Source organism: Saccostrea cucullata, unplaced genomic scaffold, assembly GCF_032062105.1.
Source record: "Saccostrea cucullata isolate Sc308-1 unplaced genomic scaffold, CSIRO_AGI_Scuc_v1 ctg6722, whole genome shotgun sequence".
NCBI classification, from domain to species: domain Eukaryota; kingdom Metazoa; phylum Mollusca; class Bivalvia; order Ostreida; family Ostreidae; genus Saccostrea; species Saccostrea cuccullata.
Genome location: NW_026928296.1, coordinates 16258 through 29891, shown reverse-complemented (window position 1 = coordinate 29891; position 13634 = coordinate 16258). Strand labels below are relative to the sequence as shown.

Below are 13634 nucleotides of genomic sequence, written 5' to 3'. Positions count from 1 at the left end.
CAAAAATGATTACTTCGTATACTATCAATTTTGCATAAAAACTAATGTAAAATTGCGGATTCATCAAGTTATAATAAATTTTTGGCCAAAATTTTGTCGTATTCATCATTAGTGTGACCGTATGAAAAAATATGGTATTCATCATGTTGCGCCGTTTAGTCTTTTGGTCGCAAAATGCAGAAATTATATAAAGTAGGTAAAAATAGCTACTTTGGGTAGCTTGAAATACCTAGGTAGCCATTAATAGCTACATAGGTAGAAATAGTCTTTGACTGGACCTGATTTTATACATTTATTGACTCGGTTCGAGGGCAACATGTATTTAGTCAGACCCAAGACTCAATTAAACTGCTTGCCGGAGGTTGTTTAAGGCGAAGAGCAGACGATTTTGTTCCAGGGTAGACAAAATTAACCCATTTTGTCCGAGAACACAGTCAATGGAAGTTTTGTTATACCTTTTATTTCAATATTTTTGACATATATGCATCTTGTACTGTCTTCTGTGATGTAAACCCCTGGGGTCTGTCACTTTTAAACATCAATAAATGCTGAATTAGATTAAGCTCCTCCCATGGTGTGACATCTCATTGACAGGTCCAACATCTCACTCAGCAGTCAACATCAATTTTTATTACGCCCACTCAGTAAAACATTATAAAAGTTAGATTTCTTTCATATAGGTTTATAAGGAACAATTTTTAAAGGTCATAATAACAAAAAATGTTCACTTTAATATGCGAATTTTTTTCTGAGATGAATCATTGAAAAGAAAATATGTTCAATTCAGTATGAACTTATATGGGGGTCAGAGGTCATAGTGTGACCAAATTACACAATGAGATGACATCTTGTTTACTTTATTTCTGTCTGGTTTTGGAACTTTTAAGTTAAAAGCGATGAAAATTTGACCTTGACCTTAAGGACGCGATTGCAAGGCGTCACTTGATCGAGTCATCTGATGATTAAAAAAAGAATGTTTGCAGTAACCATTTCATGAATAAGGAGCGTGATATGACTGCGCTCTGACAAAAATGGTCTATATATATTAATTGTTCTACAGCAGAGAAATAATAAGATATAAAACATGTAAATTTAAAGGTTGTGACAATGCACTTGACTACATTTTTTTTAATCCACTTACATATTTTATGTTATTACCTAACCTACTATGTAAATTATAATTAGGCATTTTAAACTGTTTCACGGTTAATACTTTATGTTTTTGCGTGATCATGAAACAGTGAACTGTTGACTGGTCCACAGAATGAACTGTTGACTGTTTAAAGCGTCATCGTGATATTCAAGCATTTTGATGACCATGACATCACTATTTACCTGATCTATAATAACTAGTAATCAAATTTAAATAAAACACACAAACAATCCATTTATTAAGTATAACTTTAAATTAAAAATATTAATTTAATCTTTATATTATGAGTTCAGCTAATTAATAGACTAGTATGTGAATAAACAGTTGTGAAAACGTTTTATTGATTGTTTGTGTGTTTTTATTCCAATTTAATCAATTATATAGTAGGTTAGGTAATAAAACACTTATTCAATGACTACTTGGTGAAACAGTCAAACTGTTGTCCCTCGGTAGTGGGGGAGACCTGGGAAACTGTTGCCCTCGGCCTTCGACCTCGGGCAACAGTTTCCCAGGTCTCCCCCACTACCTCGGGACAACATTTTGACTGTTTACCTGCTAGTCATTAAATAAGTGTATAATATTACACATCTAGCTATAGTGTATCTCTGAACATTGAAATCTTATTCATTAAAAATAAATTTAGTTTATATCTTAATCTTGATGTCTTCTAGTTATGCGCCCGGATCGAAAGATCAGAGGCGTATATTGTTTTTGTCCTGTTTGTCTGTCTGTCTGTCTGTTTGCAAACTTTAACCTTCGCCATAACTTTTTAACCATGAATGATAGAGACTTCATATTTGGTGTGCCTACTCTATTAATGAAGCTCTTTCAAATGACACCAGGGTCAATGACCTTGTGACCTTGACTGTGACCTATATGCTAAAAATAGAGGGGTTTTTGCAAACTTTAACATTTGCCATAACTTTTGAACCATAAACGATAGAGATTCAATATTTGGCATGCATACTCCACTAATGAAGCCCTTTCACATGACACCAAGGTCAATGACCCTGTGACCTTGACTGTGTCTTATATGCTAAAAATAGCTTTTTTTTAACCTTCGCCATAACTTTTGAACCGTGGAAGATAGAGACTTCATATTTGGTATGCATACTTTACTAATCAAGATCTTTCAAATGACACCAAGATCAATGACCTTGTGACCTTGACTGTGTCGTATGCTAAAAATAGCTTTTTTGAACCTTCACCATAACTTTTGAACCATGAAAGATAGAGACTTCATATTTGATATGCATATTTCACTTATCAAAGTCTTTCAAATGACACCAAGATCAATGACCTTGTGACCTTGACTGTGACCTTTATGCTAAAAATGTTTTTTTTTTTAATTTGTTGCCGCCGGGCGCATAGTGTTTCACAAACACATCTTGTTTTTATTTTAAAATTAGAATTTTATTTAAGATTGTTTTCTTTTTAATTTACCATAGGATCTCCATCTATAGATAATTTCTTATAAGAGATTCAGACGGCGTGATATACTAAATATAAATATTGATGAACGAAAGCGATTTTGATATAGACCAGTTATGTCAAGAGGACATACGTTAAAATTGCAGAGGAATTTGTTTTTCCCTATATGATCTTTAGAATTTTCAGCACTGACATTGAACCATATACAATATAAATATTAAATTATCATCGTCGCATATGTAACGTAAACGATTATTGTAAAATATTTAAATTTATGCATGGTATTGAAACATAACACACTTCTGATGCAAGAATACCAGAGAGAGAAGATATATATACATTAAAACAGACAACATTTGAACTCATCATGCTCAAGGGAACAATTATTTGAAAATAAATTTAATTTTTGAAAAATCACAAGGTCATGAACATAGGTGTTTATGAGGCGACACAAAAGTAAAAATATTCCATTCAACGATTATTTTTGTTGAAAACAAAACAGGTACTATATTTTTGATGTCAAGTGTGTTATTGTGACATCACAATTAATGGAGATTGCACTCATCCATGAAAAGGAGAAAATGAAGTGTTTATTCCTCAAAGAATCTGAAGGAAAAATATTTGTATATAAAATGTAAATATTTAAAAGCAATAAATATAATTTGCCAAATAAGATTATATATGGATAAGGACTTTTATTTCAAAATATATATAATTATTTAAGATACAAGTTCTATGAAATAACCATTTTCAATAAATGTGTTCAAGTGTGTTTAATGGGTTTAAAGAAATGTTAAAGTTATTTTTGTGGCCATTGTCCAATTGATAGTAAATCATTCTGCTCCTCATATAAAATGAGCTTCATGCAGTTGCCTTCATTGTAGTCAAATGGGGGCACTAATTTCAAGAGATGGACCAACGCGACAAAATCATGAATTCTACAAATATAATGTAATATATAGAAAAAATAAAATAGTTCGGGTGTTGACTTAAAATGATTCATTGACTTATTTTCTAAAACCAAAGCTTATCCATGCATATTAAAGTCCCCATTAAAAAGGGTGTGTATAAACACTCTCCAACATGTTTAAGGAGAAAGATTTAAATCGTTTACTTTTGGTTGCATTGTGTGTTTTTTTAACTCAAAAATTGAAATAAAACAAGATAAAATTAATTGATCTGTTCCAAGAAATTGATACCTCAAAATAAATTATGTTTGAAAGTTGTTTATTGATAAAAAAAAAAATTAAAAAAAACATGTAAATAATAGAAATACCAGCTTTCACCATGCACAGTCTATAGAGGTACCAGGTACTGTAGATTGGCAAATATTCAGGATAGTTTTAATTTAGCTATGTTCGCAATTTATAATTTCCCCGCGAAATTAAACCCATAGTGTATGCTATTATTAGTTTTTAAAAACGTTTATGCTTATATGAAATTCGAATTAATTCTTGCAGCATGAAATTAAAACCATTGCAATTACTACTTTTTGAGATATCGTGAAATTCAAACACCATGGATTTAATTTAAAATGACTTACAAGATCAGCAAAACATTTTAGCGCAATTTGAAGTCATTTTAATTGTGACGTTATTGTATTGAATTCATTTGTGATGGCAGTCAAAGGTACTGTGACGTGCCTGAGTCAACGCTGCGCTAAAACGTATGCACAGATTAAGTAGATCGGGCCTCGTTAATTTAAAATTTTGAAAATTGTGACTGGAAATATGACCTATATGAACCAGAAAAAACCCTGTTTCTTGTAGTGATTTAATTGTAAAGTCAAGGAAAATAACTGTGTTGTGTATACTGATCGAGTTTTTTTGTTGTTATTTAGATGGAGCTTCGACGGTCTTCGAGGATTCGGCGTCGCCCTGCCTGGCACGCCGACTACGTGATGGACTTCCCCGTAAGTATTATAACACACAATCTCCATTTCTTAGTTGATAAGGCTATACAAATCTGAGATTTCTTGTCCAAATTTTTATCCTCTGCCATTAAATGATTCCATTATTCTGTCCTCATTGACTTCCGTTCATTTTCTCAGCAACATTTATACACATATCCATCTCAAATTTGATATATGGATACATCATAGGAATATGGTATCAGGGCTCAAGTTTGAATTTGGTCATGATCCTATGATTTTTGCCAGAGTTATTTCTCTTAAAATAAAAAAATATAAGAAATTTTAGTTTCCAGTCTCTTTAAGGACTTAGTTTTAAAGGATGTGTGTATAGGATGGTTATGATTTAACCAGAGCATATTCAGGTCAAGTTCGAATGATTTTTGACCAAGATATCCTTTTCGAACTTAAAAAAATGAGAAATTTTCAACTTCCAATAGCTTTGACTCTCAGACTTTTGTAGGATCATGTATTATGTATATGCAGGCAAGAATAAGGTGCAATTCTTTGGCGGTTTGCATTGCCATAAATATGGTCAGGGCAAATAGTGCTTGTCATGTCTGTCTTCCGTCATTTTGTCTGTCCTTCTGTCACGCTTTGCGTTTAGCTCTGTTCAAAGCTAAGTTTCAAACAAACGATCCAAGATGTTTTCATCAAACTTCATATGCTGATAGATATTGATTAGAGCTATGCAGCTGCATCAAAATTTTTTGACCTTGATCTTTCCTTTGACCTTGACCTCGCTTTCCTTAAATTAGTGTTTAGCTCAGTTTTAAACATACCACAGTCAAGATGGTGCTATCAAACTTCACATGTTGATGCATACTGAATTACTGATGAGAGCTATTCAACTGCATCAATATTTTTGACCTTGACTTTTACTTTGACCTTGATCTCACTTATCTTCAATTAGTGTTTTGCTTACCATTCAGGATATTTTTATCAAACTTCATAGGCTGTAACATAGTGATGATAGCAATTAAAATTCATCAACATCTTTTACCTTGACATCTCCTTTGACCTTGACCTCACTTTTCCTAAATCAGTGTCAAACTTCATTTGCTGATATATACTGATGTAAGCAATTAATCTGCATCAACAATTTTTACCTTGACCTTTTTATTTGATTTTGACCTCACTCTTATCAAATTGTGTTTAAGTCAGTTTTAATTAAAGACATCATTCTAGATGTTTTCATAAAAATTCATATGTTGATACATAAATCCATATGTTGATACATAATGATGAGAGATATGCAAGTGCATCAACATTTTTGACCTTGACCATTGCATTGACATAGACCTCGCTTTTCTTAAATTATTGTCAAACTTCATAAGCTGATAGATATTGAAGTAAGCATTTCAAGTGTATTGTCATTTTTAGCTCACCTGAGCCGAAGGCCCAAGTGAGCTTTTCTGATCACATTTTGTCCTTGGTCTATCCGTCTATCCCTCTGTCCGTCTGTAAACGTTTCACATTTTCGACTTCTTCTCAAGAACCCATGGGCAAATTTTAACCAAACTTGGTACAAAGCATCCTTGGATGAAGGGGGAGTTTAAATTGTCAAAATAAAGGGCAAAGTCCCCTTTCAAGGGGAGATAATCAAGAAAAGATAAAAATAGGGTGGGGCCACTTAAAATCTTCTTCTCAAGAACCACTTTACCAGGAAAGCTGAAAATTATGTGGAAGCATCCTTGGGTAGTGTAGATATTAAATTTTTAAAATCATGACCCCCAGGGGTAGGGCAGGGCCACAATAGGGAATCCAACTATTACATAGATCAAATTTTTAAAAATCTTCTCAAGAACCACTGGGCCAGGAAAGCTGAATCTTATATAGAAGCATCATTGAGAAGTGTAGATTCTAAAGTTTTAAAAAATCATATAAGGGAAGGGGGTAATGGGGCATGATAGGTATAGCAAGAGGGGGAATCTGGTAAAGAACTGCATCACCCAAGTTGCTCAGGTGAGCGCTGCGGCCAATGGGCCTCTTGTTTACCTTGACCTTTCATTAACCTTGACCTAACTTTTATCCATTTGTGTTTAAGTCAGTTCTAAAGAAACCATTTATAATATCTTTGTAACTTCATATTCTGATAGTTATTGATGAGAGCTTTTGCTTAGTAATAGTATGAATGGTGCCAGCTCAGCATATATTTGATCCCTAGGCCTGTGTAGCATAATATTTTGATACGGCAAAATATTAAATCTGGTACCTATCACTTTTTCTCTGCGATATATTGAATCCTATAGGTTGATGAATTCTACCCATTTGCTTTTGTCATCGTTGTAATCTTTAAGAAGCACTAGGCCAATTTCAACCAAACTTGCCACTAAGTATCCTTAAGTGAAGGGGATTTAAGTTTGTTCAATGAAGGGCCACATATGTCCCTCTTCCAAGGAGTTATAATAATGAATAAGTGAAAAATTAATGGCATTTCTAAAAAAATATTCTTCTTGAGAACAACTGGGCCAGAAAAGATGAAACTCATGCATGTAGAAGCATCCTCAGGTAGTGTAGATTCAAGTTTGTTCAAATTATGACCCCCAGGGCTAGGGTGGGGCCACAATGGGGGGGGTCAAAGTTTTAACATGGGAATAAATAGGGAACTTTTTAAAAATCTTCCTTTCAAGAATCACTGGGCCGGGAATGATGAAATTCATGTGGAATCATCCTCAGGTAGCAAAGATTCAAATTTGTTCAAACCATGACCCCTGGGAGTAAGAGGGGGGCAAGATGGGGGTCAAAGGTTAACTTTGGAAAATCTTTACATATCTTCTTCTCAAGAACCACTTGGCAAGAAAAGCTTATTTGGAATCATCCTCAGGTAGTGTACATTCAAGTTTGTGCAAATCATAAACCACAGGGGTAGGGTGGGGCCACAATGGCTGTCATCAAAGTTTTACATAGGTTTATATAGGAAAAATCTTTAAAAATCTTGCAAGGTTCTCATTTCACACAAAGATTGCCCATGACCTAAGGGTGTGTCATGATCTTGACCCAAAGTCATTTGGGGAACTTCAAGGTCACTGGAAAAAAATTTCATAATTTGTATCCGGTCCATATCTTTCTTATGGATAAATTTGTGTCCGGTCCATATCTTTCTTATGGATAAATTTGGTAAGTTCTCATTTCACACAATTTTTGCATATAAGCAGTAGAGCTGAAACGAATACCATAAATTAACATTTGATTATTCATGACTGTTAATCGATTTGTATTCAATCATTCGATAATCAAATAAAAAGTGTTAGAGTTATTTATGCTTTTCTTGCAAATTCTATAATTGTTCATTTCTTTATATCTACATGTATGTATTTAAGATAGGTGTAAGATATAAAGATCTGTTCAAAGTCTTTTGACATGTACAATGTATAATATTAGGACTCATGTTTATATATTTTTAAGAAAAAACTAAATTAGAAAAAGAATCTTTAATTTATCAACAATCATGTATGTACACAATGTATATTATTACAAATGTAGGATTCATGTTTATTTTTAAGAAAAAAATAGATTAGAAAAAAGAATCTTTATCAACAATCATAAGCCTCCCTCATTCTTTAAATAGGACACTTGTATTGCATTTCGATTATGTAAAACGTGCAATTACCAAACCTGCAGGTGCCTGCCATGTTTACTGTTATATTAATAAGACTAAAATGGTCCCTTTCCGGAAACGTCCGGTAATTTTTATGCGCCCAAATTTTTTCGGGGCACAAATTGTTTTTGTCCTGTCTGTTTGTCTGTCTGTCTGTTGTCAACTTTAACCTTCGCCAAAACTTTTGAACCGTAAGAGATAGAGTCACTTCATATTTGGTATGCATACTCCTCTAATAAAGTTCTTTCAAATGACATCAAAGTCAATGACCTTGTGACCTTGACTGTGACCTGTATGCAAAAAAATAGGTTTTTCAACTGTTTGTCATAACTTTTGAACCATAAGAGATAGAGACTTCATATTTGGTATGCATACTCCATTAATAAGGTTCCTTCAAATGAAATCAAGGACAATGACCTTGTGACTTTGACTGTGACCTTTATGCTAAAAATAGCTTTTTCCACTTTTTGCCACAACTTTTGAGCCATAGGAGATAAAGACTTCATATTTAGTATGCATACCCCACTAATTCAGTTCTCACAAACAACACCAAGGTCAATGACCTTGTGACCTTGACTGTGACCTATATACAAAAAATAGCTTATTAGAACTTTGTTGACGCCGGGCACATAGTGTTTCACAAACACATCTTTTTTTATTTTTCATATTTAAAATAAAATATTCTCCAAAAATTTTAATGTATATTTTTCATATACTTTCTGAAATTATTTATAAGGCATTATAAATCTGATCAATCGATTCTGTATGTCTATCTGGAATATTTTTTTCTGCACAATATACACCTTTTATTACTTTTGATAATTATGGCGGCCAATATCATAGTATCTTAATTAAATAAGAGATACATTAATTAGGTTGATTAATGTTTGACTTGAAGATGATTAAATAAACTTGATGTGTCTTTATTATTGGCCAATAGTACCATGTCAACAAAGTTTACAACCTGCCTTATACATGTATATGCTTCTGTTTGCTACTTTTTTATCCGTGATCAAAAACTTAGTGGATAGGCCTACACATTTCCTTGCATGAAATACGGGTATTAAACATGTGACCAAATTTGTATACAAAATTTCAGTTTGAATATTCATGACTGGGCCGATTTCAACCAAACTTGCCATGAAATTTCCTTGGGTAAAGGGGATTCAAGTTTGTTCAAATGAAGGGCCACGCCCCCATTCAAGGCGAGATAATTGGGAATTAATGAAAATTTGATGGTATGTTTTAAAAATCTTCTTCTCAAGAACCACTGTGCTAGGAAAGATGAAACTTATGGGGAAACATCCTCACGTAGTATCGATGCAAGTTTGTTCAAATCATGACCCCTGGGGGTAGGGCGGGGCCACAATGGCCAACCAAAGTTTTACATAGAAATATATAGAAAAATTCTTTATAAATCTTTTTCTCAAGAAAAACAAAGCCATAATTGATCATACCATCATTGACCATATTTATATGGAAGCATCCTCTGAGTCAGGTAGTGTAGATTCAAGTTTGCCCATATCGAAAATAAATATAAAAATAATAGATTAAAATAATACAAAAATAATACAAAAAAAGTATATTTTTAATGACCAAATTTGGAACCCTTTTTATCTTGGTTCCAAATTAGGTCAAAAATAATACACTTTCTTAGAAATGAAACACAAAAAAATATATTTTTAATATACTTTATTTCTCAGTAAAAATACAAAAATAATACACTTGATGTATTTTTTCTGTACTCTTGTATTTTTTCTGTATTAAATCCTTATCCAAAGTACAAAAATAATACAATTTAGAGAAGAACTAAAAAATACAAAAATAATATAAAATGTATTAATTTTGTATCAGTCTATTATTTCTGTATTATTTGGAACACCTTAAAAAAAAATAGGAAAATAATACAAAATGTATTAATTTTGTATCAGTCTATTATTTCTGTATTATTTAGAGCACCTTGAAAAAAAAATAGGAAAATAATACAAAATGTATTAATTTTGTATCAGTCTATCATTTCTGTATTATTAGGAACACCTTAAAAAAAAAATAGGAAAATAATACAAAATGTATTAATTTTGTATCAGTCTATTATTTCTGTATTATTTGGAGCACCTTGAAAAAAAAATAGGAAAATAATACAAAATGTATTAATTTTGTATCAGTCTATTATTTCTGTATTATTTGGAGCACCTTGAAAAAAAATAGGAAAATAATACAAAATGTATTAATTTTGTATCAGTATATTATTTCTGTATTAAAATCGATTTTAAAACAAAAAAAATCTAAAAATGATACATACATGAAAGATACAAAAAAAATACATTTAGGATTTCAAAAAAGGTACAAGAATGATAGACAAAAAGTACATAAAAAAGCTTTAAATAATACAAAGCAGTGCCTAGAAAAGTACTAAAAACGTGAAAAACTTGTTCTTAAATGCAGCTTTCAATCAGATTTTAAAGAGAAATGTCTTAAGATTACTGATTTAGTTACTTTTTGTGCAATAATCTTGATCTTTTCTGTCTTACATACAGTATTCACTCTTCAATTGTCCTCATTTCTAAGTCATGTTTTATCAATCTTATTGTCTTTGTAAATTGTACATTTATAATGAGATATGAATTCAAAAGTCTAGATCTTCTCTCTGCTTTGGGGTTTCTTTTGCACAGCACTTTACTTTGTTGAAAAAGTACATCTCCAGTTTTCTCACTGTCATCCTGCTTGGTCCTGCATAATCTACAAAATAGAATATCAAAATGTACCAGGGTATATCAAGATTAGATGCACAGACACACACAAAAAGAAATCTTCACACGATTAGCTGATATTGTCAATGTTACACACCTGTAATGCTTCAAGGGGTAGGGTGGGAGGGTGGGTGGGTGTCCTATTCCTCTATAACTAATCAGCTTTTCTTCTATGGCTCTGCAGAGGCACACAAACTGTAAAAGTAATGATACTGATATAAATGTTTTGCAGAACAGGAAGAAATACAGAGCATCAAAAAATGAAAATATAAAACTGTCAATACACGTACCTCATTGGAATTTTTCATGGCAAAATATTCTACAAATTGAGCCACTATCCCCCCCTTTTATTGGGGGGGGGGGGTCATTTGATTTGAAATCTTAAAATGATATTGGGCAAGGGAAATACAGATCATCATATATTGATATAAAAAATAATTAGTTTGTGCCAAAAAAAATCTTTCTTACCACCTTCTTCTCAAGTCATTTTTGAAATAAATTATAAGTATGCTAAACCATAAATCCATGAAGCTTAGTTGCAATGATCCCCCCCCCCTTTCACATTTCAAAATTTAAATGGTTGTATGCCATTGGAATTGGGGGGGGGGGAGGTCATTTGATTTGAAATCTTAAACTGATATTGGGAAGGGAAAAATGGATATTCATATATTGATATAAAAAATAATTAGTTTGTGCCTAGAATCATTAAATCATATACGATAGGGAACCACACAAACTGTTCAAGTCATTTTTGAAATAATTATAAGTATGCTAAACCATAAATCCATGAACATAGTTGCAATGATTACCCCTCCCCCCCCTTCACTTTTCAAAATTTAATTGGTTGTATGCCAAGATGATTTTATCTGTTATAATTCCATGTTTAGGCCTGAGGGATAGGGTGAAATTAATTTTGAAGTCATTTTTGGTACATGTAAATAATATCATTTGCCATTGAACATGTTGAAAGCCCGTAATTATCCATACAATTCAAGATAGAAAGAAGCATAACAAAACTCTCTTTCGCCACAAATCCAACATCTCCAATATATCTGCATTCAATTTGACCTACTATGAATTGGTTATAAAAGATATTATTAACATTTATTAATCTACATTTCACATTTTAAAAATTGAAACTACTGTGCTATTTTATGTAAAATCTTACCGCATATGGCGTTGTTTACACCAGGAAAGCCAGGGCATGATGCTTGAAAAACGCCAAAATCCTTCCGTTTTCGCTTTTCTTTGTTTATAAATGTGATCCATGCTAACATGCTGTAGCTAAACATCTATTTTCTACAAATTTTATCGGCGAATACTAGCTAAATTTTATTAAACATCACCAACTCTCTCAATTCGGTTCGTCGATCTATTTTTCAAAATGGCGTGGGTAAATTACCGTTAACCAATCAGAGAAAAGCAAAGAAAAAATTTAAAATCTGACCAATCAAATAGCTCCTTATTTACGAAGATTGCCGATTTTTAAATATAAAATATTTTCAACAGTCTAAGGAAATGTATTTATGTATTAAGTCTAATAAGCAATATGGAATCAATTTAAGAAACCCTTGATCATTACTAGAATAATTATGAGGACTCATTTCTTATAATCGTTATATTTGTTTTTAAGAAATTTTCCGATTACAGATTTCTGGTCAGCCATATTGTTTTTTTTTTTAATTATACAAGTTGACCTGTAAAGAAGACCATAAAGTTCAAGAAGAATGATCAATTTAGTGTTAAATCTAAAGCCATGCCCCCTTTTCTCGGCGCCATGTCCTTTTTTCCTGACAAAAAATTAATAAATATTCCCAGTGTAGGCGATATTCCTTAGCTGTTCTGTTGATTCAGTGCATACTGATAATCTCTTGTTTACATAACGCAACCAAGTGTGAATTCACGACAGGAAATCACTTCACGCTTGAACGATTCACTCAGCCACCTGGCTAATTAACATGCCTCAGGGTGTCAGGGTAGAAGATTTAACTTGAGAAACTGTCATTTGATTGCATTGATTATACAAGAATTAGCCCAAGATCAAACATAATTAACTTGTAAATTCTTAACTAATTAAAATCATGATCGTTTTTTTGAAACTGAGAGTAGAATTAAACACAGAGTTGAAGAAAAACTGATATTTTATCTGAATAAAAACAACTTACTTTGTACCAAAAACTGAATGTGATGTGACAAAAGGCTAAAAAACAACAACCTAAGTACTATAGTTTCAGCTAGCATTCTCTAGTGTAAATATCTATCTTAAACACACTGATAATTTAATTAGGAAACCTACTACTTGCACATCCCTTTCTACTTGAACATTGTAAGCTCATTTCTTGAAATTTATTTAGGATAATTTGAATATGATTCCTTCTCTGAGTGAAAAAAATGCACATATATACTAAAATCTGAAGAAAACATCGTATGCATGGTATTAGCTAGTTGGGACTTTCCATGTGCACAGGTAAATCACGTGATTTCTGAATTGTAGTATGATGCAATCATTTGTTAGCCTGCAAGACCACTTGTTGTGTGATAGATCTAAACACGTGAAAGATGTAAACCCGCTGAAAAGTTAATGTAAACGCGCTGTAAAATCTTCATGCCCAAGATGGAAATATTTCTCTGGATTACAGTGCAGGGAACTAATTTTGTTACAAAAACCAGCATCAGGATCAGCATAAGTAGGATCAGGATAGAGCTAGCATCAGCATCAGCCGGTGCGTCGATTTACCCAAAAGGACCCAAAAGAACCCAAAAGGACCCAAAAGGAACCCAAAAGGACCC

The 13634-nt window shown here is 32.4% G+C and overlaps 1 long non-coding RNA gene across 1 annotated transcript; it reads right to left on the bottom strand.

The window, feature by feature from the left end:
• Window positions 1–10433: 10433 nt before the first annotated feature.
• On the bottom strand, window positions 10434–12143 carry LOC134277120 (uncharacterized). The gene is made up of 3 exons (XR_009994198.1): window positions 12013–12143; window positions 10942–11039; window positions 10434–10833 (listed from the first exon to the last, which is right to left on the bottom strand). It is a non-coding gene; the product is annotated as an uncharacterized LOC134277120 (long non-coding RNA).
• Window positions 12144–13634: the final 1491 nt, after the last annotated feature.